General features: G+C 31.9%; 2 long non-coding RNA genes and 1 pseudogene across 2 annotated transcripts; 1 reads left to right on the top strand and 2 right to left on the bottom strand.

The window, feature by feature from the left end:
* Positions 1 to 1,495: 1,495 nt before the first annotated feature.
* Positions 1,496 to 3,403, bottom strand: LOC127721468 (uncharacterized). Its single transcript, XR_007991261.1, has 4 exons — positions 2,887 to 3,403; positions 2,631 to 2,719; positions 2,280 to 2,327; positions 1,496 to 1,600 (listed from the first exon to the last, which is right to left on the bottom strand). It is a non-coding gene; the product is annotated as an uncharacterized LOC127721468 (long non-coding RNA).
* Positions 3,404 to 3,416: 13 nt separating this feature from the next.
* LOC127721469 (uncharacterized) lies at positions 3,417 to 13,169 on the bottom strand. The gene is made up of 4 exons (XR_007991262.1): positions 10,072 to 13,169; positions 9,307 to 9,375; positions 7,770 to 7,997; positions 3,417 to 6,655 (listed from the first exon to the last, which is right to left on the bottom strand). It is a non-coding gene; the product is annotated as an uncharacterized LOC127721469 (long non-coding RNA).
* Positions 13,170 to 23,048: 9,879 nt separating this feature from the next.
* Positions 23,049 to 24,200, top strand: LOC127722313 (uncharacterized; annotated as a pseudogene).
* The last annotated feature ends 1,332 nt before the right edge of the window (positions 24,201 to 25,532 follow it).

Consider the following 25,532-nt stretch of genomic DNA (forward strand, 5'->3'; position numbering starts at 1 on the left):
CGGGTATGTTTTCTTCTTTTCTTCACCACCACTTTAATCGTTTCATCAATTAAACATTCAATCTGTTTCTTGAATAAATCAGTATGCAAATGTTCAAAGTCACAACCGTACACCTCTTTAGATAAATCAACCTGTGCCTGTGTCATTGATATAATTGTATGCTTTATAGTTGTGATCGCGGATTAAATGGTTAATGATGATTCATAAAAAGATTAACGAAACGTATGGTAAACGTTTTTTTCGACCCCCAAGGGTGACTGGGGAATAGAAGTATGGTCACCATTGGTCTTCTTCCGACCGGCAGTAAAACCCGTGCTAAAGTGGGGCGTCCGTTTAGCTGTGCGGGATGTACAAATTTGCAGCCACATCCGGTCAGAATGGGGACGTTAAATCCGATGCCTCGTGTAAAGAGAGTGCCACGCTCTTTGCACGTTAAGAAACCTTGCAACAACTCTTTGAGGTGTCCGTAGGTGACCTGTTGCAAGGCTAAATTTCTGTCCCTATCCAATATACCCTCATTTCCCGTGGCAGTCTAAATTTCTCCGACTATAATCCCTTAATCTATTACAGAACCTACATATTGTATTTATTGTGAACTTGTTCTCGTCCTGAATATGCATGAAATATTTGCCACTGGACGTTAAGCAACCAACAATCAATCAATCAATGGTAAACGTTTCAGTCATGTGATGGGGAGGAGGGTCACTAAAACACTCGTTTTTCCTCCTTTCTTTCAATATGAATATCATTTACATTTTATTCATAGAGGGGTTTGGTAAAATGTAACCAGTACAACCACTTAACAAACTAACCCATAGTTCTATACTTCCATTTTGTGTCGACAAATTAACAACTGCTGCAATAACAATTATGAAAACTGTTATCTTCTGACAAAAATACACCACTTTGTTTGAGGGTTTTCTGTGCTGATTCTCTCTAACATTTCAACTTAAATGATTTTTTTTTTCATATACACAAAAATATATATCTATATTTTATAGAATTTCATTAAGGTGTAATTTCCAATTTTCAATATGAAAATTTTTGTTATCATAATGCTGTTTTAGTTGAAATAATGTGTGTTTATCAATTGAAAGTAATAACATATATAGTCTAGTTTTCTTTTCTTTGAAAATTAACAAGTTGTGAACCTTGTGTAGATATTTCATAATCGTTGGAGAACAAAATCGAACTAATCATGTACAACAATAAAAGACTCTTTTTGAATGATGTGTTGGTCCTAAAAAGAACCGTTGTACACATGTAAATGATATACATGGATTTTTTTATTGGTAGTTGACAGGATCCATAAACTTGTAGTCTGCTAACACTGCATCAAAGTAACAACCACAAAAATAAAGATCTTCAATGAACTCTGGGTGGTGTTCAAAATTGTATAGAATACAAACAATGAAGAAAATTGTATGCCTTATACACATACTCATGATATTATTTTCAGCAGAAATAAATCAACATTTTAAATCATGAATTTTATATTTTATAAATAATTCAGTATTGCTCGTCCATTGTTAAAATGGAAAAGTCCATTAAAAATGTTTATTGGGACGCTAGTCTCCTCTTCTTCCATCTTTTCCTCTATCTGGGAAAGATATAATATTACATTTTTTTAAAACATATATAATTTACGTATATTATTATTCTTATTTCATTTCGTTAATGATGTACTTTGTAAAGAATATTGCTTGGTTTATTCTATATGAAATACCCCCACCCTGACCCCTTTCATCACGTTATAGGATGATTACGTCATAAACGCTTTCAATCTAGAAGAGTCACTACTGTTATCGTAATCGCCGCCTTATCTGTATTTCATCATGTTTTCAATCATTATATTTGTTACTGTTGTGGTGCAGACAACACACTGTAGACATAATGAGCAGTAACCGTTTTGAATCAGTCTTAGATTGCAGAGGGGAGGAATCTTATTTCTCCGGCATTGTTTCAGAAGAGGTTCAAGAAGTATGGTTTTTCCAAATATCATTCGAACAGATAAAAGATGTGAAATATCCTTTTCACGGAGTTACCATATATTTGGATTCATCTGATAATGGACTGTGTTCATATTTTGTTGGAGAAACTTACACCAGTGTGATCATACACAAACATGTATGTGAGGTGAGTGAAAAGTTTTTTTTTTTTTTATGTTTATATTATGTAATATATGTCTGTTCCGTATATGGATATATTGTCACGTGGTTTTTTGGGGGTTTACGATTTCCATATATGGAATGTTATTTAAAAATAGATTGGATACTTACGTTCTTCTCCCCCAAATGATTACCAACAATACTCCTGATATCATTCAACTAAAATAAATACAGATATAATAATTAGTTACCACTTTGAAATAAATCTTAATTCTCTGAGAAAAGAGAACATATTATATTAAAATTCACATTTCAAAGAAAAAAAAAATGATAATATTGAAAACATGCACTAACAATTTTTAAAGAGAATGGGTTTTCGTTATATTAAGAATGCATTGTAACGTCACAATAGCACTCATATTCCATCCATATACATATATACATATATACATTCTTATGTAAGTAGAAAATGTAATTTTGAACTAGATATTAAATTAAAATCATTTTTTTTTTTATACATACCGTCTCTTCCCTCTCTTTCTCATTTAATCAAGCTCCGCTGTTAAATCTATGGGGTTGGCTGCTGTTGTGGGGGGTAGTCTTCTCTTTGCCTAAAAAGATAATTTCATTGGTTAAATAAAATGAGTAGGTTATATATTCATATTTCATTTTAAGGATGGTTAACTATCTATTCAATCTACATTGCTTTCTTTCATTAAAAAAAGGAGTTGATATAAAAGTATATTATTAAAAAAAAACTGGTGATAAGGGTACTCACTTTCAAAATTCTCCTGTTTTCTTTCATTTTAAATGCAAAACAAAAATATTATTTTATAATTTCAGTTATCATTATCCATATACTCATCAAATGAAGAATTAACAGGTAAATAAAGTAGTTTGTAAAATGTATTGTTTCCCCACATGTAATTATGAAAGAAGAAATTAATAAGATGGTTTTCTCCCAACTGGTAATGACATGTTGGGTGTATATGTACACTCCCACATCCAGATAAAATGAGCATGTAAAATGGTTTCTATTAATCCATCAAACTAATGTAAATTTATGTGCGAAATAATTCCCACTGGACGATATGAATCTGACAATCATGAAGATAGTATATTAATTTTCTCTACACGAGTTAATTGATTTTGTCATAATTTATAATGAATCTTTTTTAAATTTCAGTTTCCACCACATCTACCTCGACAATTACTTGGAGTAACACAACAGTTTTCAATGCATCTTTATGTAAGTATAATCGTATTTGAAATATGATAAATAAAGCTTTAGTTTTTAATACATACCACTTCATACTCTCCTCCTACAGTTAAATCGATTGATGTTCCTCATTTGATAGTCTTATCTGATTCGAAGATATTTTTACATTCGTTTAAATGATAACTTCATTTAGAAAACTATCTTTTCGATGAAAGAAAAATAATCGCATGTTTTAATATACATTTATATATTGAAAAAAAAACCTTAAATGAAATTGTTTTCATTATTTTATTGTAGATAAATTATCAGAAGAATGGACTATTATAATAACTGTAGTGTCGTTTATTTGTATATGTATATTTTTCCCCTTTGTTTTAAATTTAGAAAAAAAATATTATACTTTCATGTAGAAAAAACCACCATAATAATGCACATGTAAATTCCATTCAGTTAAAAAGGTTACCCTCCCTTGTATCATTAAAATATTCGGAAGAATCATTATTTAACATTCAAGTAGATAGGAAAAATAAATAGTGTTTCCATTTTAAAAATTTTTGTTTTTTCTCTTCTTTCAGATTTTCACTCAATCGTGGCAATATCTTCAGTGGCTATTTTACCGATTAACATTTACTGCAGACCGTTAATAATACAGTTTATCCAAAACGTTTTCTTTTTAATTACCGGCATAAATTAAACTTGAACAATATTCACCCGAAATTAAGACTAATTGTAAATTTTTTAACCAGTTGTATTAATAAATTATTTAGAAAATTTTATAGTAAAAAAATATACAGGTGTTGAGAAGAAGTAATAGAAGGAGAAATCAACCAGATAGGTTGACTTATTATTAGACTCATCTCTATCATTTCCATATTTTTCCGGAGTTCCAACTCCATCTGGAGAATTTTAACAAGTTGACCTTTCAGTATTTCTAGTGCCTTTTCCATGTTTATCAAAAGTGAATAATATTGCATGTTTTTCTACTATTATTTATATCACTTCATTCCCTTTCAAAAATTTGCATAATTAGTTATATATAATATATATATATAAAATTTGCATAATTAGTTATATACATATATATCGATGTCTTTCAAAATTAATGCACTTTTCTTGTATCCCTGGTGCTTTCGACTGGAGAACCGTCGCACACAAGCATCGCACAAGTTGGCACTCCGAGGCGGGTGGGGAGCAAGAAGGTGAACTGTGGTTTGTTTTGATCAATAGTACCGCTTAAGTCGACGCTAGGGGCCGTCTTGACCTTGTTGTAGGGTATGAATGATTCGTTCTTTGTTGAAGACCCTACATCAACCGTCAAGATGAAGAACAGGAATAAAAGCCCTGTTCATTGATAATTTTCTATGTTTTCTATGTATTGTGTGCGATTTTGTCCCATGTACATTTACTCCATATCCTTTTATTTTCTATACATATATATATATATATATATATAACTAGATTATTTCATCGGTGTTGATTTCCACACCAACATCACCATATTTAACATGATATTCTGCTGGTGTCTTCATTTTTGTGTGTTCTATCTCCAGTGGTCTCGTTATCCCAAAAAAGAAGGATGCGAGCTTTTTTTTAAAAAAAAAGCCCTTGTGCTGTTTGACAATGTACTTGTAAAATTGTCTTTTTAGGTGAGAAGATAGTATGATCTCAATTCTTTTCTTTATTTTCAATACGTTTACGATATGACTATATCTCTCAGTTGATAAATTTTAACTATGTGCATTGTGGATGTTTTGTTTTAAATGAGATTATAATGTTTCAAATCATATCTTTGTACGTTTATATTATAGTAATATCATATCATACTTAATGATCCCCAGGCTTTTATAGTGTTAGCTCAATATAGTTTTGTTATTAGAAAAGATGTTTTACTATCTATCCAGTTCGGTTTTTTTTTATTTAACATAATATGTGTAGTATTTACAAGTAAAGTTTTTAAACTTACAAATTTATATCTCACATTTATATCTCTATTATGGTTGTTCATGCATAAACTATATCTGTTTATTTTAATATGTGAATTGCATTGACCTGCACACTTTTGTGGTGAAATGTTGATACATAAAAAAAAAGCAACAAAAAAAAGTTTAATTCGTCATTACTATGAGTCTTGCTTCCTAGTTGAATGGGGGTATAATAAAAGTCTTCAAACATTTCAGGAGGGACATTATCTACAATTTCTTCTAGACTTGGTGGTGTTGCATCCTCATAGTGTGCTCCAATCTTTGTTATTTTCATGTCATCAAGATTTAATTTTTTACTTTGGGGTCTCTTAGTTCCAGTGGTAGCGGTTTATATGGCAGGTTGTTGAGTTGTTACAAATTAAGGACGATGAATTTCTCCTTTTTGATTAGTGGTATGGGTTGATGATGGGACAATGATGGTGTGGGTGAGGTATATTTGTTTGTTGTTGAGGCTATGAAAAAAAATCGCAGAAGTTTGAATTTGGATAAATAATCAATCATAATTGATGTAAATTGAAGTTTGTCCAGATGCTATCTTGCACATCGACTTGTGTAAATAAATAAAATAAAAAAACAAAAATAAATGACCAACATACAAGAAAATATATATAGCGCTTATATATTTATGGTGATTTTTTTGTTGTTGGTTTCACATTTCACAACGTGGAAAAAATACGAAAGTAAACTGAAATCGTCATGTGAAAATTAAATCGTGATTAGTTACAAAGGTTATAATGACGCAAAGAAGAGAAAATACATTTATCTCTTAATGAAATTGTTGTTAACTGAATTATAACAGTAGTTACAATAAACACTTACTTGTTGGAAGCAACTCTTCAATGGATCCAGACCTCCATTCAAATTACAAAGAAGTTCAAACTCATCGTTACCAGTCGAAATTCAATCACTTTTTCCACGTCGATTGTCAAATACAAGTGTAGGGCAGGAAGACCTGATCTTTAATGTATATACATTCAATTGTGCAAATCAGGGCCTAGATTCTAGAAGTTTCAGGTGCCGAGCTCGTTGAAAATTCCGATAATTGATCGAATGACAGAGGAAGCCCACTTAAGAGTAGATATCCCAAACCAGATTATTTCAAAACTTAGCACAATTATCGTCGCTTATGAGGATTTTAGCGTGTGTGGATATATATCAACACCAGTAAATGTGTACGTTGTCGTTGGAAATAGCCCATCTGTATGTATATTATTCATCATTTATTATCGTTATTGAACAAGGTGAACGTGTAAGCGCACAAGGCAATAGGTGGATACCTCACCAAGACACATTATTCTGACTCCGGGTCGACCAGTCTTTGCTCTAGCATGGAGATATGGTTCACACTGCAAAGTAAACTATAAATGGTCTCCAAAATGAATATTTATGACTAGTGCTAAACAATTCAGATAGAATAAAACAATATTAAAAAATATATCAGATTAATATTAATAACACAAACACAAATAAATGACAAAACAACGAGTAACAACCACTAACAAAATACTGACTTCTAACTTGGAGCAGGTACAAATAGTACCTATGCAGTGAGGCTATTTTTTGAATGCGAAAAATATTCGATTTAATATAAAAGTTTAGTATCTCACATTTGGTATTTTTTACGGATTACTATACACAATGGCTTCTCGAAGAAAAAGGAAGTCATCAAGTCAATATTCTCCATGTTCATTTGCAAACAACAGACAAGATAGTGACTTCGTCTTAAAAAATCAAGGACGAACTTACCAATATTGGAATAAGTGTTACTTCAAAATTAAGTAGAACAGTGTAAAAAAAATTTTTTATAACTGAAGAATTGTCGAATTAAGATCAAGAAGGCTCGCTAAATTTACAAAATGTAACCAGTCATTTGCCAAATGAACTTCCACATATAGGAATTTTAACAGAAGTTGTAATGGAACTACGGAATTCTATGAATTCTACCAACATTTACAGGGAAAATTCTAATACTACTTCATCTGCCGTGATTTCTGGGAATCTACAAGATACTCGAAGAAACAGGTTTTCTCAAGTTCACACAGCAGATGATCATGTGTTTACATTTTGAAATAGTACTGTGTGTTTCTACGAATAAAGGCGACAATAGGGGATCAATCTCACTCTTAACACCTCTACAGCTACAATTAATGGAGTGCCGTCTGTTCCTTTTTTGATATCTTTTCGCCAACCTATGATATAGTGAAGTTGGACTGCAACTTCTAAGGTACAGGTTTGTATGTGTTTGAGGGAAGCAGCTCAGTGGAGAATTTGACGAAGGACCGCCTCACCACCTTATCCCTTCTAAACATACACAAGGGAACAGGACTTCAGAAAGTAGCGATATAGAAGAGTCATGTGAGTAATTAGAGAAGTTTTTTTTCTCTCATATGAATGGGGATCAATTAACATAATGAAATTGTTCTTAACTGAATTATAACAGTAGTTACAATAAACACTTACTTGTTGGAAGCAACTCTTCAATGAATCCAGACCTCCATTCAAATTACAAAGAAGTTCAAACTCATCGTTACCAGTCGAAATTCAATCACTTTTTCCACGTCGATTGTCATATACATGTGTAGTAAGTTACTTTTTCTCTTCCTTATTTCAAATTCCACCAACACTCCCTCCTCTACTACTATTTCGACGAACACAACCATTGTCGATGCTTCTTTATGCAAGTATCATCTAATTGAAGACATAAATGTGATTAACAAACTTTGAATATCTATGCTTAAGAATGAAATTGTTTCCACTATTTTGTTTTAGATAATTTATCAGAAGACTGGATTATAAAACTAACTCTAATATCGTTTGTTTGGTAAATGAATATTTTTAACCCTTTGCTATGTATTTAGAGAGAATATTTTCGTTAAATGTAGAAAAAACCTTTCCTCATTCACATGTAGATTCTATTATTAAACAGATTACCCTCCGTTGTATTTTTGAGAGATTCAGAAGAATCATTATTTAACATTCAAAACGAGGGGGGAAATAAAAAGTGTTCTTTTAAAATTGGTTTTTTTCTTCTTTCATATCTTCTGTCAATTGTAGCCATATCATCAGTGGTTTTTTTTACCGATAAACATTTATTACAGACAGTTATTTATACAATTCATTCAAAACGTAATCTTTTTTATTCCTGGCTTTCGTTTAAACTTGGATAGTATTAATCCGGAATTAAAGACTCATTGTAATTTTTTTAACTAGTTCAAGTGTTTAGAAGAATCAATAGAATGAGAAATCAACCGGAAAGGTTGACATATTATAAGGCTTACCTTAATCTTTTCTATTATTTGAAGTAAAAAAACTTTGAAGTTACGTAATATTTCTGAAAAAGATGGCCTAGGTCATAGTTGTGTTGCCCTTCGTTTATAATATAATTGTTTTCAGTGCAGATGTGTTGGTTGTGAGTGAAAGAAAAACATGTAATGGAAAGAGAAATCCAACAACTATGATGTAGTGCAGTTGTGCACCTTCCAAGGTGCAGAATTGTATGTGTTAGAAGGAATGAGCTCAGGGGAGAAAATTGACGATGGACCGCCGCGCAATATTGTTAAACATACCCAAGGGAACAGGACGTCAGAAAGTAGAGATATCGAAGAGTCATGTGATATCATCAAGCCTCCTGAAAATGTGGACATTTGGTAGATGGAAAACCTTGTGTTAGTATTTGAAGTAAGATTATGACGCTCAAATATCTTCAGCTGATCAAAGTTGTTAAAATAAACATGAAATATCCATTTGAATGTTGACTATGGATTATCAGCATTTTTATTTTATGGTCTTATGGTTATGAATTAATCATTGATATTGATGTTTTGAAGGAGAAATAACAAATAAATTCATTAATGTATGCCTTCGATAATTTGTAAGATAAGCATTGGTTAAATGAAAAGATAAACATGTACTCTGAGACTACAATAACTATAACATGCTAGTAGTCTCAGATGTGTACACGTGAGAACGCTAACGATGCTAAGTTTTTAATACATACCACGATACCGTCTAATTCACCAGTTGAATCAACTTAGTTGAAAAATGATGCCTGCCGAAGTCTTCTTGTCTGAAAGGATAATATCATTCGATTAAATAAAATAAGTAGGAAATGATAACTTCTTTTAGAAAACTATCGTTTCGACAAAAACAATCTCATGTTTAAATATGCATTTGTATATTTAAAAGAGTATCCCCTTAAATGAAATTGTTTCCACTATTTTATTGTAGATAATTTATCAGAAGATTGGATTATAGGACTACATTTGTAACTGTAATATAGTTTGTTTGTTCAGTGAATATTTTTAACCCTTCGTTGTGTATTTAGAGAGAATATTTTAATTAAATGTAGAAAAAACCTTTCCTCATTCACATGTAGATTCTATACAGTTAAAACGTTTAATCCCTTTGTATCATCGGGAGATTCAGAAGAATCATTATTTAACATTCAAGAAGAGGGGGAAATAAAAAGTGTTCATTTAAAATTAATGTTTCTCTTCTTTCGATTTTGGCAATGTCATCAGTGGCTTTTTTACCGAAAAACATTTATTACAGGCAGTTATTGATACAATTCATTTACAACGTTTTCTTTTTTAAAACTGGCTTTCAATTAAACTTTTTTTTTTAAATTTTAACTTTGATAATAATCATCCGAAATTAAGACTCATTGAAATTTTTTTAACTAGTTAAAAAAAATGTACATGTGTTGAGAAGAAGCAATAATAGGAGAAATCAACCGGATAGGTTGACATTTTATTAGGTTTACCTCAATTTTTCTAATATTTCTGCTTACTTCTTCCTCCATTTTAACGAGTTTCACACCAATAGCCCTTTAAGCACATCAACCATATTTGCCATTTCCATATCGTCAGAGTGAATGATAATTCAATTTTGTTTCACTTCTTATTTATAGCACCAAATTTACATAATTAACTAGACAATATGATTTTCACACCAACATTTCAATATTCCATAAAAGTTCATTAGTTGCCATGTCTATCATGATACCATGATGATATCTTCCTTTTTTTGGATCTATCTGTGATATTATCTTGGTGCCACTTTGATACTATCATCTCTTGATTTTCATGACACTGTGGTCATAGTTAAGGTAATGCATCTCATTTTCCTATATCTCTTTTAATCATCATAAACTATTTTAAATTACATTCCAACAAATTTGGTACTTCTATTTAAATGAAGATATTTTTTGTATAAAATGATAGTGCTGTAACATAATGACAATAATTAAGGAAAGAATCGCATTTTCGTTTATCTGTTTTAATTATGAAGTACAGAGAGTGAATGATGTCAATTTTATTAATGTGATCATTAATTTAAAACTACATGAAATATATGCATCCCCCCTCTCCCTTGAATTTTAAACATTGTTTCTTCAGCATACTTATTATTTTAACATTTTTTTAAATAGATGATGAAAAAAAAATCGAACAACAAGTTAATGGAAAGTTCCTTTGAGAGAAGAGTGGATTGGGTCTGATTTCTAGTGTCACATAAATATAGGAATAAAGAAACAAACGTACTGGAAAGATCGTGCGTGGCAATGACGGATTGGTCCAAATTGATAATTACGACTTTGTAAATAGCGGAACTGGTAAATAAGGTACCAAAAGGGTTATTTAAAACTTACAAGTCGGAGATATTGACAACTAGTTCGTTTTGTAAGTAGGGTGGACTTTATTTGATTTCGGCTTCAATTAGATCAGATCATATACCAATGCAGACGTTACAGTGTTCATATATTTTAATATCATTTAAGACAAACCCTTTTTGTCATTGTTTGAACATATGAGAGAAAGTTCTTGGAACAATTTCTTTAAACTTCATAAAAGTTTTACATGCTATATACATAAACATTACAAATGGAGAACATGTCGACACTTTCAGTTTGTATTAAATATCTAGTATTTGTTCTATTATCTTTAATCACCTACTTAACAGTAAACAATAGGTTATCTGTAATCACCTAATTAACAGTAAACAATCATTAACAGATATGATAAAACTGCCAAAGGCTAGGTTATCGTTAATCACCTAATGAACAGTAATCAATCATTAACATAAATGATAAAACTGGCAAAGGCTAGGTTATCTATAATCACCTAATTAACAGTAAACAATCAATAACAGAAATGATAAAACTTCCAAAGGCTAGGTATTCCACTTCATTATTAGTATATAGGTGTGTTACACAATCAGGCAACAATTTTACCGGAAATGTTGAAAGGCATGTAATTTGAAAAGATTATTTTTTGAAAAAGCAGCGGGTATACTATTTTCAATATTATGCTTTGGGAGTACAGAAGGGCGGCGACTATTATGCACAGGTAGGAACACTATCTTCTATACATATAAATGAGAAGATTTTTTTGTGTGTCGTTTCTCTTCCTTACACAATAAATTAATCATCATGGCTCTGTGTCCTATAGATATCATGCATAGTCGCATTTGTCATCCTAGCTTATTATTATTCCGTTTGGGAGGAAACGAAAATAAAGGTGTCCGGATATTATTTCCGTCAGCGGTTGTGGTTTATTGAGTATTTTATTATTGCTCTATACATATGATGTAATAAGCACCCTATATTAGAATTGATATGCTTTAGCAAAATTCAACAATCGCATTGTGACGTTGTCGATTTATAGCGGTTGTGGTTTATTGAGTATTTTATTATGACGTAATAAGCAACCATTATTCGAATTATCAAATTCTCCAGTCATAAAATCTTTTCCAACAATTCATCCTACAACAGTTAATATACTTTCAACCACGCTCTATATGCCCGGGAGTTCAAAGGTGTGTTCTAATATTCCTTGAAAAGTTTTAAAAAGTATTCCTAAGCTTTGTTAAATGAAGATTTGTCAATTTTTTATCAAGCAATGAATATATTTGACTTTGAATGTGCAATGCATACTGCTGTTACAAAAAAATTGGATGCTGCTACAATCAGTTGTTGCAGATTTTATTTAGGACAAAGTTGGTGGCGTAAAAATTCAGTCGATATGTCGTAGTGTCTTTTACAAGGACAAAGATTCGGATTTTGGAAAATGGCTGACACATTTCCTTGGTTTGGCCTACTTGCCAAACAATAAGATTGAAGAATGTTTTGTAGAATTAATAGCAGCATGCCAAGTATTAACCCATGTTTAAATTCTTCTAAGAAAGAATTGTTTTCTGGAAGACAGGTACTGCTAACAATAAACCCTGGTTTTCTGGAAATCTGTAATAAGCATACTATGGAGCGCAGTAATCACCAATTTTTAATGCAAACTCATAAGCAAGTAAATTTTGGCTCAAAATGGTCTGAATATTTTTTCTATCGCCGAAAGTTTGATTTCTGCAAATTAGTCGGTTTGTAAAAGTAAACAATAACATCAAAAGCACTATTTTGTGTCAAAGTAGGGCTACTTTTACACGTTCTAAATTGGAGGGAGTGAAATGGTGGTCTGACACCTCTACCCAAATTAAATCGGATGAAATTCAAGATTACAATTTTCCACAATAAGTGTGAATTTAAATGTAAAGTCCCGAATAAAGTTTTTCATCGTCTATCGATGCAACACATTCATAGCTTAAATTTACTATTATTTGATAGAAATGCGCTACAGGAGTGTTTCACGATATAAAACTCATTTTGCACTACAATGAATAAATAGGGCGGTATCATATAAATTCTTTAAAGAGAATAGTGCACTCAAATCCATTATCTTTCATATTTATCTTTTTTGTAGATCTATTATATACTATTATCATGCAATGTCCTAGACAGCTACTTCATGTGTTTAGTCAGACAGTGGATACATGAATAATAATGCAAATATTAATAACAAATAACGCCTATAATTTGTTAGTCACTTCCGGGAACAGAATATTTTTGTCAACATCGGTCTTCTGGGATCGTACTCATTTCATTAATTTCAATATACAAAATAATATAATTGTCACTTTCAGTCTTCCTTGAACGTACTTATATCATAATTATATAAATAACTTTTATTGTAGCATAGGGTGATTTCTTCACTGAACAAACTGTCTCAGCTCATCAGAACTGTATTTCTTTATATGACTCCATTTCAGTATTTGGAATTTGAATTTCATTTACGTGTCTATATTTTGTGTTTTGTCTACTTGTACCGTTATATCATAGATATAATAGCCATAGATACAGTACTGAACCCACATCAAAAGCAGATGATATTTGCCGAAATTTTATCACCCTCTTATTATATACATGTCACACTAAGTGTTAATTAGCCTTTATTGGCAATTGCCGTTGATTAATATCAAATAAATTGTGAACTTGGAGAGTAATTTGGACCAATATGTCATTCTTCGGTAGTTATCGTAATCTTCCGGTACATCATTTACATGGTAGTTCCTGAAAGTTGAAACTTATTATAAAGCAATGCGAGACAGAAAAAAGAAGGAGATACAAACGTACAAATGACACTTAGCACCTTATCTCTTTGTATTTATACAAGACTACTCGATATGAGCGTAAAACTATTTTGTTAAAAATAGGTTATTTGATACAGTTTTATTTTGTATATACCTTTCATTATACAAGGTGTAATTCCTTGGCATTTTGTTTGAAATGCGTATATACGTGCTTAAAATGCAAGTAAAGATGACCGATGTTTACATGGTTCTTATTAGTCCTGAATATGCATCAAATATTTGCCACCGAACGTTGTGAATCAACGATCATGCAATCAATCACTGTAATCGAAAATACACACAGCTGGGTTCATACCAAACCAAAGAAGTGATATAAATAAAGTACACAAAAAGTACGTTGATAACTGAACGGGCAGACTTACAGAGGGATATATATATATAGCTTATTTATGGTACGAATAATACCTCTAGCACAATTGTAAGAAGGAAGGGAAAATAAACCATGAATGACACAGGACAAAACTCCTATATTTTTATTTTCTCATAGCCATTATAACGCTTAATATATATATTGTTAACTTCAAAAATGAAATCGACAATCAGAATATATTTAACGTATTTCAGTATGTCCACCACATACGTTATCTTCACCAACGTTTAAAAGATTGAAATACGCGATGTTAAGATTTGAATAAGAGGAACTACATGGCAAAATATACAAGAAGATATATTAAAAGATGGTGTTGATAAATGTTTTACTGATATATTAAAAACAATATTATATATACACAAATAAAATATTTGCAAATTATTTTTTTTATGTTAAGTCGATTTTCTGTTTTATACCCTCTTCCACTGTAATTTTTTAGCTGAAACTCCGTAAAAATAAATTTTTGACATGACAATAATATCACTAATTTGAGATTTAAACAAATTACATTCAATAAAATCAAGTGACATGGAAATTTCTAATGTAAGTATATTTAAGCAACTAGCCCAAGCTTTTATAATCCACAGTGCAGACATTTTAATGTATTCCTTTTTTTCTCTTAATTTTCAAAAACTTCGTGTTACCGTAACGTCAGAAAGTTTCAACACTTGTAAAAACATTTTTTTTTTCTAAAAAAAATAATAATTTTCTTCCCTCTGGCAAAAAATAGGATTTCACTATTTTGAATCTCGATAAAAACTTTTTTCTTTAAATCGCCATAGAAAAAATCGACTCTGTTCGACCTCTTAACCACGCATACAATCAGTAAACGATATTTCTCCTCTTGTCAATCATACAGGTCTTATTTCCCGAGTGCAACCGATGCAAGTGCTATGACAATTTAATTTTATATACCTGTTTAGTCCATTTTCCATGATTTCTCTAGTTTATTATTTCGACAACAGCATAACTTCTCATTTGTTGACCGATTTTCTCCAAATAAATTACAATCGAAACAACTTTTACAATCAGACGCTTCTAATTGCTTCCGCCTCCTGGCATATTTTTACTTGAGACAGGTAACTCACATTAATTATTGGCTGATAAGACGAGTGCCCGATAATTTAAATATAATTATGATAAGTAATTAGTCTATTGGGAGGATATCGGCAAATATCATCTACATCACAGGCCACTACGCGCAGTGCCGTGCTTTTGACATTTCAAAGGAAACTGCATGGGGCTTAGTGGGACATATTCTGAGTACTTTATCTATGGCTATTATATCTATGGTTATATCTATTTTGTTTTCAACGACAATTAAACTTTGTCCAAGTGGTTTTGTTTGTGGACTGCATTGCAGGTTTTACCATGTGCTGGACACTATAAATTTCTATGGGGGAACCCCCCAAGGGTGACTGGGGAATAGAAGTATGGTCACCATTGGTCTTCCTCCGACGGCAGTTAAACCCGTGCTAAAGTGGGGCGTCCGTTTGGCTGTGCGGGATGTACAAATTTGCAGCCACGTCCGGTCAGAATGGGGACGTTAAATCCGATGCCTCGTGTAAAGAGAGTGCCACGCTCTTTACACGTTAAGAACCCTTGCAACAACTCTTAGAGGGGTCTGTAGGTGACCTGTTGCAAGGCTAAATTTCTGTCCCTATCCAATATACCCTCATTTCCCGTGGCAGTCTAAATTTCTCCGACCATAATTCCTTAATCTATTACAGAACCTACCTATTGTATTTATTGTGAACTTGTTCTCGTCCTGAATTTGCATGAAATATTTGCCACTGGACGTTAAGCAACCAACAATCAATCAATCAATCTATGGGGGAATTGGCCCCCACAATTTCTACATTTGATCCGTCTTGAGTGGCTGGGGTAATTTGGGCGTGACGTTTGTTGCCCTTTTCCTGTTTTTATAGTATGTTTTGGAATTTGTTCTCTTTGTACATGTTACTTCATTTACATATTCCCTCTCCATTGTGGTTGCTTGTAAATCAGCCATTTCAAGAGTCTTACCAAGTGTTAAAAATGTCGTTTAAGGTTTTAATAGTCTCCCTTAGAGCTCTTCTGCGCAATCTGTTAGACTTGCAATTTTGAATTACCTGTCAAATGATTTCATTGTCTACACTTGTAAATTCACATGTTTTGGCCAATTTTCTTATGTCGGTTACAAATCCATCAAGTGACAGGCCTTCTTTTTGTTTACATGAACAGAATTTGTACACCTCCATTTGTGTATTTTTCTTTGGTTCGAAGTAAGTTGTTCTCGTTTTGTTGCCACATACGAAGACTCAGTAGCTCCTAAATGTCATAAACACTTTCGCCAGCACGTTCGTGCGCGTTTACGATCATCTTTTTTCAATTTTCAGACCCACAAATAAGATAAGTCCCTAATCAAATGGCAAAATCAAAAGCTTAAACACATCGAACGAATGGATAACAACTGTCATATTCCTGACTTGGAACAGGCATAGTTAAATGTCGATAACTTCAGGCATAGTACCTGATGAGATGAATTGTCCAGTCTCGAGACCCATCGTGCCCACCTGGGACCTGCATTGGACTTGTCACTGGCGCAATTAAACGTTGGGTAAGGTGGAAGACTACCTGCCATGCTTTTGGTTAAGTTTCGTGGTTTATCCAGTCGACATTGTAATATTCTGGAGATTTTATGCGTTCAGATGGCCTGACCATTAAGTATAACCTGATGATAAAAGTATACAAAACAAATAAGGAAACAGATATAAATTTACATAGATCTATACTAAGAAAGATAACTCAAATTTTGCAATGATATAAGTATGATGATGTTGATTGGTCTGAATTATATTTATGTAGAGAAGTAAATGGAACTTGGGTAAAATTCAAAGATATTTTTACTTCAATTTTAAATGAAGTAGCTCCTAAAAGAGATATCAAGGTAAAAAAAAAACATACAGAGCCTTGGATGACTTCTGAAATTATTGAACTAATTCAAAAAAGAGATCAGCTTTTGAATATGTATATAAAACAAATAATAAACTTCTTTATAATGATTATTGTAAATGTAGAAATAAAACCCAGAGGGAGGTAAACAAAGCTAAGTCTTCATATTTTGAAAATAAAATAGAAAAAAATAAAATTAATCCTAGAAATATCTGGAAACAGTTTAAAAGTATGGGTTACAGTACTAAACAGAAGGAGAAAAGTAAAGTTGTACTTAATATAGATAATGAGAACTGTCATGACTCAAATACAGTGGCTAACTATTTTAATAACTTTTTTACAACTATAGCTGATTTATTTAGTATCAAAATTACTACCAGTTCCAAAAGTGTTTGATATCAAAACAGACATATTTAAATTTTTTATAACACTGTTGGGTGTAACGATTTGAGTTTTAAATTAAAACCTGTGACTGAAGAATATATTTTTAAACAGTTACAACAACTCAATCCAAGTAAAAGTACTAGATTAGATGGAATACCATCAAGGTTTTTAAGAGATGACTCGAGTATTTTAGCAAAGCCAATTACATATATATAAAAAAGTAAAATCACAAAAATACTGAACTCCGAGGAAAATTCAAAAAGATAAGTCCCTAATCAAATGGCAAAATCAAAAGCTTAAACACATCGAACGAATGGATAACAACTGTCATATTCCTGACTTGGAACAGGCATAGTTAAATGTCGATAACTTCAGGCATAGTACCTGATGAGATGAAAACAGGTATAGTGTGTCCTATATATAAGAAAAATAGTAGGTTGGATGTCGGAAATTATCGACCAGTTAGTATTTTAGTAGTTGTTTCTAAAATTGTTGAAAGATCAGTATAGTCACAACTTGAGAAATATCTGGTGGAAAATGATCTATTTTATAATTTACAATCTGGTTTCAGATCTGCTTATTCCACAGATACATGTCTTATTCATTTGTTAGATCATATTAAAAATGAAACTGCTAAGGGACTTTATACTGGAATGATAATGGTAGATTTGCAAAAAGCCTTTGACACGGTCGACCATCATATATTGTGTAACACACTACAAATAATGGGTGTCAAATGTACTAAATGGTTTGAATCATATTTATGTAATAGACAACAAAAAGTCAGTAATAATGGTACTGAATCTGATTTAAGATATATTACATGTGGAGTATTTTAGGACCACTATTATTCTTATGTTTTGTTAATGACATGTCTATAAGTATTAGTAAAGACTGCAAAATTTTATTATATGCTGACGATAGTACCATACTATAATCTCATAAGAACAAAAGAAGTTATATCTGAGAAACTGGGTAAGGAACTTGAATCTTGCAGCAAATGGCTGATCGATAATAAATTATCACTTCATTTGGGGAAAACAGAAACTATTCTGTTTGGGTCAAAACGTAAATCGTCTAAAATTCGTAACTTTGACGTTACTTGTAATAATCACACAATTTCATCGCAAAATTGTGAGAAATATTTAGGCCTGAATATTGATAATTCTCTGTCTGGAGAAAAATTTTTAAATAACATTATTCAAAAGATAAATTCAAGATTTAAGTAATCAGAACAATCTAGAAAGACTTTAGTTACAACTCTAATTCAATGTCATTTTGACTATATCTGTTCTTCATGGTATGCTGGTGTCAGCAAAAAAATATAAAGATAAGTTACAAGTATTACAAAACAAATGTGTTAGATTTATAAAAAATATTGGATATAGATCAAAAGTTGAATAGTATTGGTTATGTTAATATTGAAAATCGTGTTAAACAACTGAGATTAAACCATGTTCTTAATATTTATTACCACCATTGTCCTAATTATATGTATACACATTTCAAAAAGGTGAGACATCTTCATCATCAATTCACACGAAATAGTTAATAACTTCTGGGTTCCACCAGTAAAGAGTCAACAAAAAGATACATTTTATTTTAATGGCATACAAGATTGGAATATGTTGCCAAATAATGTTAAAAAAATAAAGAAAATAAATGATTTCAAAATTAGCGTCAAAGAGTACTTGACCAAAAGTTATAGTGCGGCTTCATCAGACTTCTTTTTATATTATTAAACTTATTTTTTATTTAAATTATTTTTATATGAAGTTTTTATGTCATATTAATTTGTGTGTTATCATTTTTTGTATGTCGAAACTATAAGCCGTTTACATGAAGGGACCACCTTGGAAACAAGATCTAGAGCTTTCATGGGTTACCCCTGATAAAATATCAGCCAATTTTTTCCATGCACTAAGGATACTACACTCATAAAATGCCATTATATTTTACAAAGTATGTGTTAGTATTGTCTTTATGTATCGTATACATTGAGTATTGTATTAACTCATATGCTTGTTGTTTTATTGAATAAAATATTATTATTATAACCGACGATTGGGCTCCAGCAGAAAAGACTATCAGGTGCTGATACTTTAATCAAGAACCAATCTAACAAATGGTAAAAAGCTGAAAATACAAAATGAAATACAATTTTACAATGTGTTGAATTAATGTTATTATGTATGAAATGTTAAATGTAGATAATAGCACAGTCCATTGAACGCGAAATAAAGCTGCAATTATAAAGGGTGAAAATTCACGTATATAACGGATAAAGAGTTCAAATATGTGATGAACGGTTTGAAGGCATCAAATACAAAGTTATTAATGTAACTCACTCTGTGGTTGGCCACAAATTGTGTACACGATGACGTTTGTCCTTAAATGTTCTCAAGTTATGTGATGACCTTGCAGTACAGTTCGAGATACGTGTAAGAAAGGGAACAGGTAACTATAATGACGATGTTAAGGAGTTCTTATACGGTTTAAAGATGAATAATCCTCCTAGGCCAGGAACACATAAACAGATTAAGAATATAATCCGTATATCTTATACGGTTTAAAGATGAATAATCCTCCTAGGCCAGGAACACATAAACAGATTAAGAATATAATCCAAGAAACTATATAAATTGAGAAACGAGGTAACATAATAAAGACAAAGGATTTACATAGTTTATTCCGGAAACATCCCTGATGATAAATGTATACAAAACAAATAAGGAAACAGATATAAATTTACATAGATCTATACTAAGAAAGATAACTCCAATTTTGCAATGATATAAGTATGATGGTACAGGCACGTAACACCTATTTACCACTATTGTTTCACGGAATTATAATTAAACTTTAATTAAAATTTCGTTTAATTATATAATTCCATTTCACAAATATGGTACATACATTTTGTAGCTGTCATGTGAGATATTTAGAGATAATGCATCTATTTATCCGAAAGTTTCCTGGAGATTATGATCAGTAATATAGACACATATATAACGTTCACATATTGATCTTATCAACATATTAACATTGCATTACTGAAAATCGCATTACAGAAATTGGTGTCTATGGTTACAGGTTAGTTGTAGAATTTTCGAAAAGTACATTGATAAGTCCACCCTGCGGTGCGTAAAATTGTCGAAAGTGGTAAATGTGCTGTCTCACAAATAAACAGACAGCTATCCATGGTATATCTTTATTGTTAATTAGTCGTTGAACAATTGTCATATGCCGTAAGGATGAAAAGCTACAATATAAAAATAAAAGAAATTTGTTACTAAAAAAATACCTTAATAAAAATAGCAACATACTATTAAGAACATTATTAGCTGCAGAGTCTACATTATAAATCTATATAGCACATATCAAGTGTGTATTGTTCCAATATAGAGTAGAAATATTTACGCCAGTACAAAATCACAAAATATTAACTGCATAATTATTTGGAATATTTTTTTCGAATTGTTCTTACTTCAATGCCACTTCCTTTTGAACATATTGTAGCTTTACTTTTTTCAGATTCGGCTTTCGCTCTTAGCCCAACTGTGCGACTCCAAAATGCCGACGAATGACTTTTGTGTGATCTATGTGAAGTGTGCGATTTAATAGATTTTGTTTCAACAGATTTTTTTTCAAACTGAATTTTGTCCGTTAGAAGACTGTATTTGTTTTTCAATTAGCCATTATGATTCGAGTTGCGCTTCTGGGTATCTGGAACGTGACAAAGAGTCTGTATAATCATTTGCATTTTTATCGTATCTTCTGTACACAGTGCCTAAATCTGTTTCGGCACTTTGTAACGCTGACAGTGACTTCGGTAATGTTTCTATTTTTTTCAAACAGTCTGTTAATATGAAACCTGACACTTTGACTCTTTTCATGTAAGTGTCCTTCTGTTCCCTGTTGGACAGTTCTCCCTTTTCGGTCATCTGACTAGTTCTGTGATCTCTGTCTTCCTCGTTACCGTCTGTGGACATGGCTGACATGTAACAGCGCGGTGTGAGTAATCATAATCTTTTCATTGTGCTGCCTCACAAATAAACAGACAGCTAACCATGGTATATCTTTATTGTTAATTAGAACGCGGAGTGAGTTATCGTTCGTGATTACAAAATCGAGGGCGCTACGATCGCATTGGTCCCTAGGATAAACAATATGGCGCTGTTGTGTACGGAGCATCGTGAAGACATTTAAATAGTTATGCCTAAGACACATTGTGTTGTGCCTCCATGTACCAACAGTGGAGATCACATTTTGCCTGTTGATAAAGAACGTCGGAAGGCATGGATAATTGCTATCCGGAGAGGGAAAACGCGATTCCAAAGCTGGAATCCACCGAGCAAATACGTCTACGTTTGTCGAAGTCATTTCTGAGAGGAGGATTACATCACTGCGACATACCATGGTAAAAATGTTATGCAATTTATTATATCTCAAAAACATAATAGCATCTCCTGATTGTGGTACCATATTACAAACCCCTCCCCTTCACAGGTTTGGAAAGATCCTGTTATTTAATGAAATAATGGGTATTATCCCTATATTTAATAAAACCTGGTACTATTTTTAGTCCTAGATAAAAGATGTTATGCTAAAACTCAGGTACATATGAAATTGACAGTGATATAAAATGTAAGGCTTCATTTTGCCAAAGACAGGGACACTAAAGCTCCTGACATTTCAAGATATACATGTACATCATATATTGTTTGATCAGGAACATATATATTGACTGTTCCCAGTTGATACATAATAAATTTAATTATTTATTTTTCCTTCATTGACCTTTCATTTACAATGTTTACATGAATATAGGTACTGCATGTAAAACGGTTTTAAACCAAATATTTTTCAATATTTAAGATGAAAAGTATTAATAATAATGAGGGCAAAAAGAGTTTAAAAAACCCTGTGGCATATCGAACCATACCTACTTTCCTGCACACTTAAAGATCCCATGACATGCCCCCCCCCCCCCCCCTAATGAAAAGTTCTGGATCCGCCACTGACTGTCCTATTTTTCATGGCCCCCATGTGCAAAATCCTTAATCCACTCCTGCTTTCTACTAACTTTCTTTTTCATGTATGTTGAAAACCTATATACTATTGATATATACAATGTATGTTACCATTGTTCCCTTTGGTGAAATCCTACAGCCAGTAGCAAGTGTACAATAAAAACCAAACAAGTTCTACAATAAAATAGCTAGAAAAGGACATTGTAGTCTGAACTATATTACATGGATCGAAGGTGTTTGGGGACAGAACTTTATATCTGTACAGACTATACACCAGCCTGTTTATCCATCCTTATTAATCGAAAACAATATGTCATAAATATATTTTTATACAATATATATCATGTATATACAGTTCGAATATGCTGCTCTAAAGCCTGACCATTACTTTTACTATCAATTTATATTTCATTGCAAAAAGATCTGAACATTACTTAATCTTATTCTTTTTCAGGAACATTGGCAGAGCGGAAAACCCTTAAGAAAACAGCAATCCCAAGCATTTTCCAATGGACTCAAGAAACTCCAAAATCAATAAATGATATGAAGAGAGACAAAAGACATAAAGACCGGTTACTTGAAAAAAGAATTTTATTGATAGAATTCAAAAATTCATGCTTAGACATAAATAGTAATGAAATTATAAATGAGGAGAATGCACTTGTTCTTGATAGTGATTTAGTAGTAGGAAATGAAGAAATAATTACAGATTGTTCAGATATTATTGTTAATGAATCAGAATTGATGGATACTAGTATTCCTGTGGAAAAACATGTGTCAGTAGCTTCACAAACACTAAAACACAGAATGTTTTCTGCTGAAAATTTCAGAAATGACACAGCTGGATTGCATTTTTACACAGGAGTTGAAAATATTGAGAAATTTTTCTTTATTTTATACACACTAGGTCCTTCAGCCTTTTGCCTACAATATATTTTTCACAATGTTGTTAACATTAGTGTTCCTGATCAATTTTTCTTGGTTCTAATGAAATTAAGGCGACATACCACTAACTTTGAACTGTCAAGAATGTTTGAAATGTCTGAAAAGGCCGTGCAGAATATTATTATTACATGGATCAACTTTATGGCAAAGTAGTGGGGTGAAATAAACATTTGGCCATCAGGTGATCTCGTAAGATAGTATGCACCAACCAGCTTTAAAAAAATGTTCCCGAGTACTCGAGTTATAGTGGACGGCACAGAATTTCCTATAAAAAAACCTAAAAATCCAAAATCACAATAGAAAACTTTCTCCACTTACAAAAACAGGAATACTGTAAAGGTTCTTGTAGGCTCTACACCTGGTGGATTGGTTTCATTTATTTCACCAGCATATGGCGGAAGTGCGAGTGATCGTCAAATAACGGAGCGCAGTTCTTTAATGACCACTTGTGATCCGTATGATAGCATAATGGCAGACAAAGGTTTCAGTGTACAAAACCTCTTTGCAACTCAAAATGTTGCCATCAATATGCCTACATTCTTTAAAAAGAAAAACAGATTGACAGGAGAGACTGTAATAAAAGATAGAAAAATTTCGAGCAAAAGGGTTCACATAGAGCGAATTATTGGGCTGGCAAAAACTTTAACTGAACCAATGACAGCAACAGAAACAAAACTGTCAACTGAAATAACCTTTGTATGTTTCTTTTTGTGCAATTTCAGAAAATGCATAGTTTCCAAGAATGCTTGAATAACTTGTATAGTTCTTCTAAGTAAATAATAAGTTTATATTTTCTTGTGTGACTTTATACAAATAGCAATCAATCAATCATATAAAATAAGATGTGGTATGATCACCAATTTTGCAAGACAATTATATTATATATATATATATATACATATATAGATATCAACCAGAACCAAAGGACATGAATTTAAGCATATATACCAGTAGGTCATTTATGTTGTTTATTTAATATTGATAGCAATAAATTTAATGCCTTTTTCGAAGTTTACCTAATAAATGCCAGGAAAGATATCCACCCCCATTTCTATAAAAGGGTTTGGGAGTCCAATATTTCATGGCTAATTTTATTTTAATTATTGTTGACAAATGCAAACATCTTTCTGAACATGCATGAAATACAGTAGCCACTGGACATTAAGCAACCAACAATCAATCAATCAAATGCAAACAGTACCAATTGACTTAGCAACAAAACTTAACCAATCACTCATGCATAAAGGGGAAGGTTGAGCACAGTTTGATTTAACTGTTTTCTGAACAAGTTCAATCCTGCCACAGTCAGTGCCGGTCCAAAATCAGAAGCATGTAATACAGTTGTGGTATAGTTACAAATGAGACAACTTTCCAAATGATGTGGATATATTAATTATAAGTCACCGTCAATGAGAAAAACACATAGCTTAGTCAGTTATAAACAGTCTCTTCATGAACTAGAATCTCTAAAGCACTGAAGTTGCTCACCTACAAAAAATGTAGGTCTACATAAATGTGCGTCTTCAACAATTGACACTCTCCAAAATTGAAGACTAGATATAGAATTCATGACAAAAAGCCCTATTTTTGTTATCTTGTACAATCGACAATGTACATGTACATGTATTGATATTTTTTTTCTGTTTACACTCTCTGTCTTGCTCATCAGTTTTCTATTAAGTCTGAATCTATCTTTTATAGTTTTCTAAAGAAAAGGACAATAATATAAAAAAAATTGTAAGGGTTCCAGGGAACCCAGTGTCTCGCCTTCTTTTGCTGTTAGTCGCAGGCTCAACATAAATGGAGAAATAATTATTAAAAATTCTCCTCTAGTTACTATCTTTTGAATGAAAGAAGCTTCTGTTCAAGTTTGGTAAGAATCCAGGATGGTTTATGAATCTAACATTGTCTAATAAATGTTTTAAAAACTTTAACTGCAGACTGTATGTAATGTTAACTGGAAGAAAAACTAAGTCCATTTATAAGTAATGTACGGAAAAACAGGAACTTTTTTTTTACAAAATTTCCTTCTAGATACTAGCTTTTGATCATAAACAAGCTTCTGTCCAAGTTTGGTACAAA

This window comes from Mytilus californianus, unplaced genomic scaffold, assembly GCF_021869535.1.
Source record: "Mytilus californianus isolate M0D057914Y unplaced genomic scaffold, xbMytCali1.0.p SCAF_12, whole genome shotgun sequence".
Classification (NCBI taxonomy): domain Eukaryota; kingdom Metazoa; phylum Mollusca; class Bivalvia; order Mytilida; family Mytilidae; genus Mytilus; species Mytilus californianus.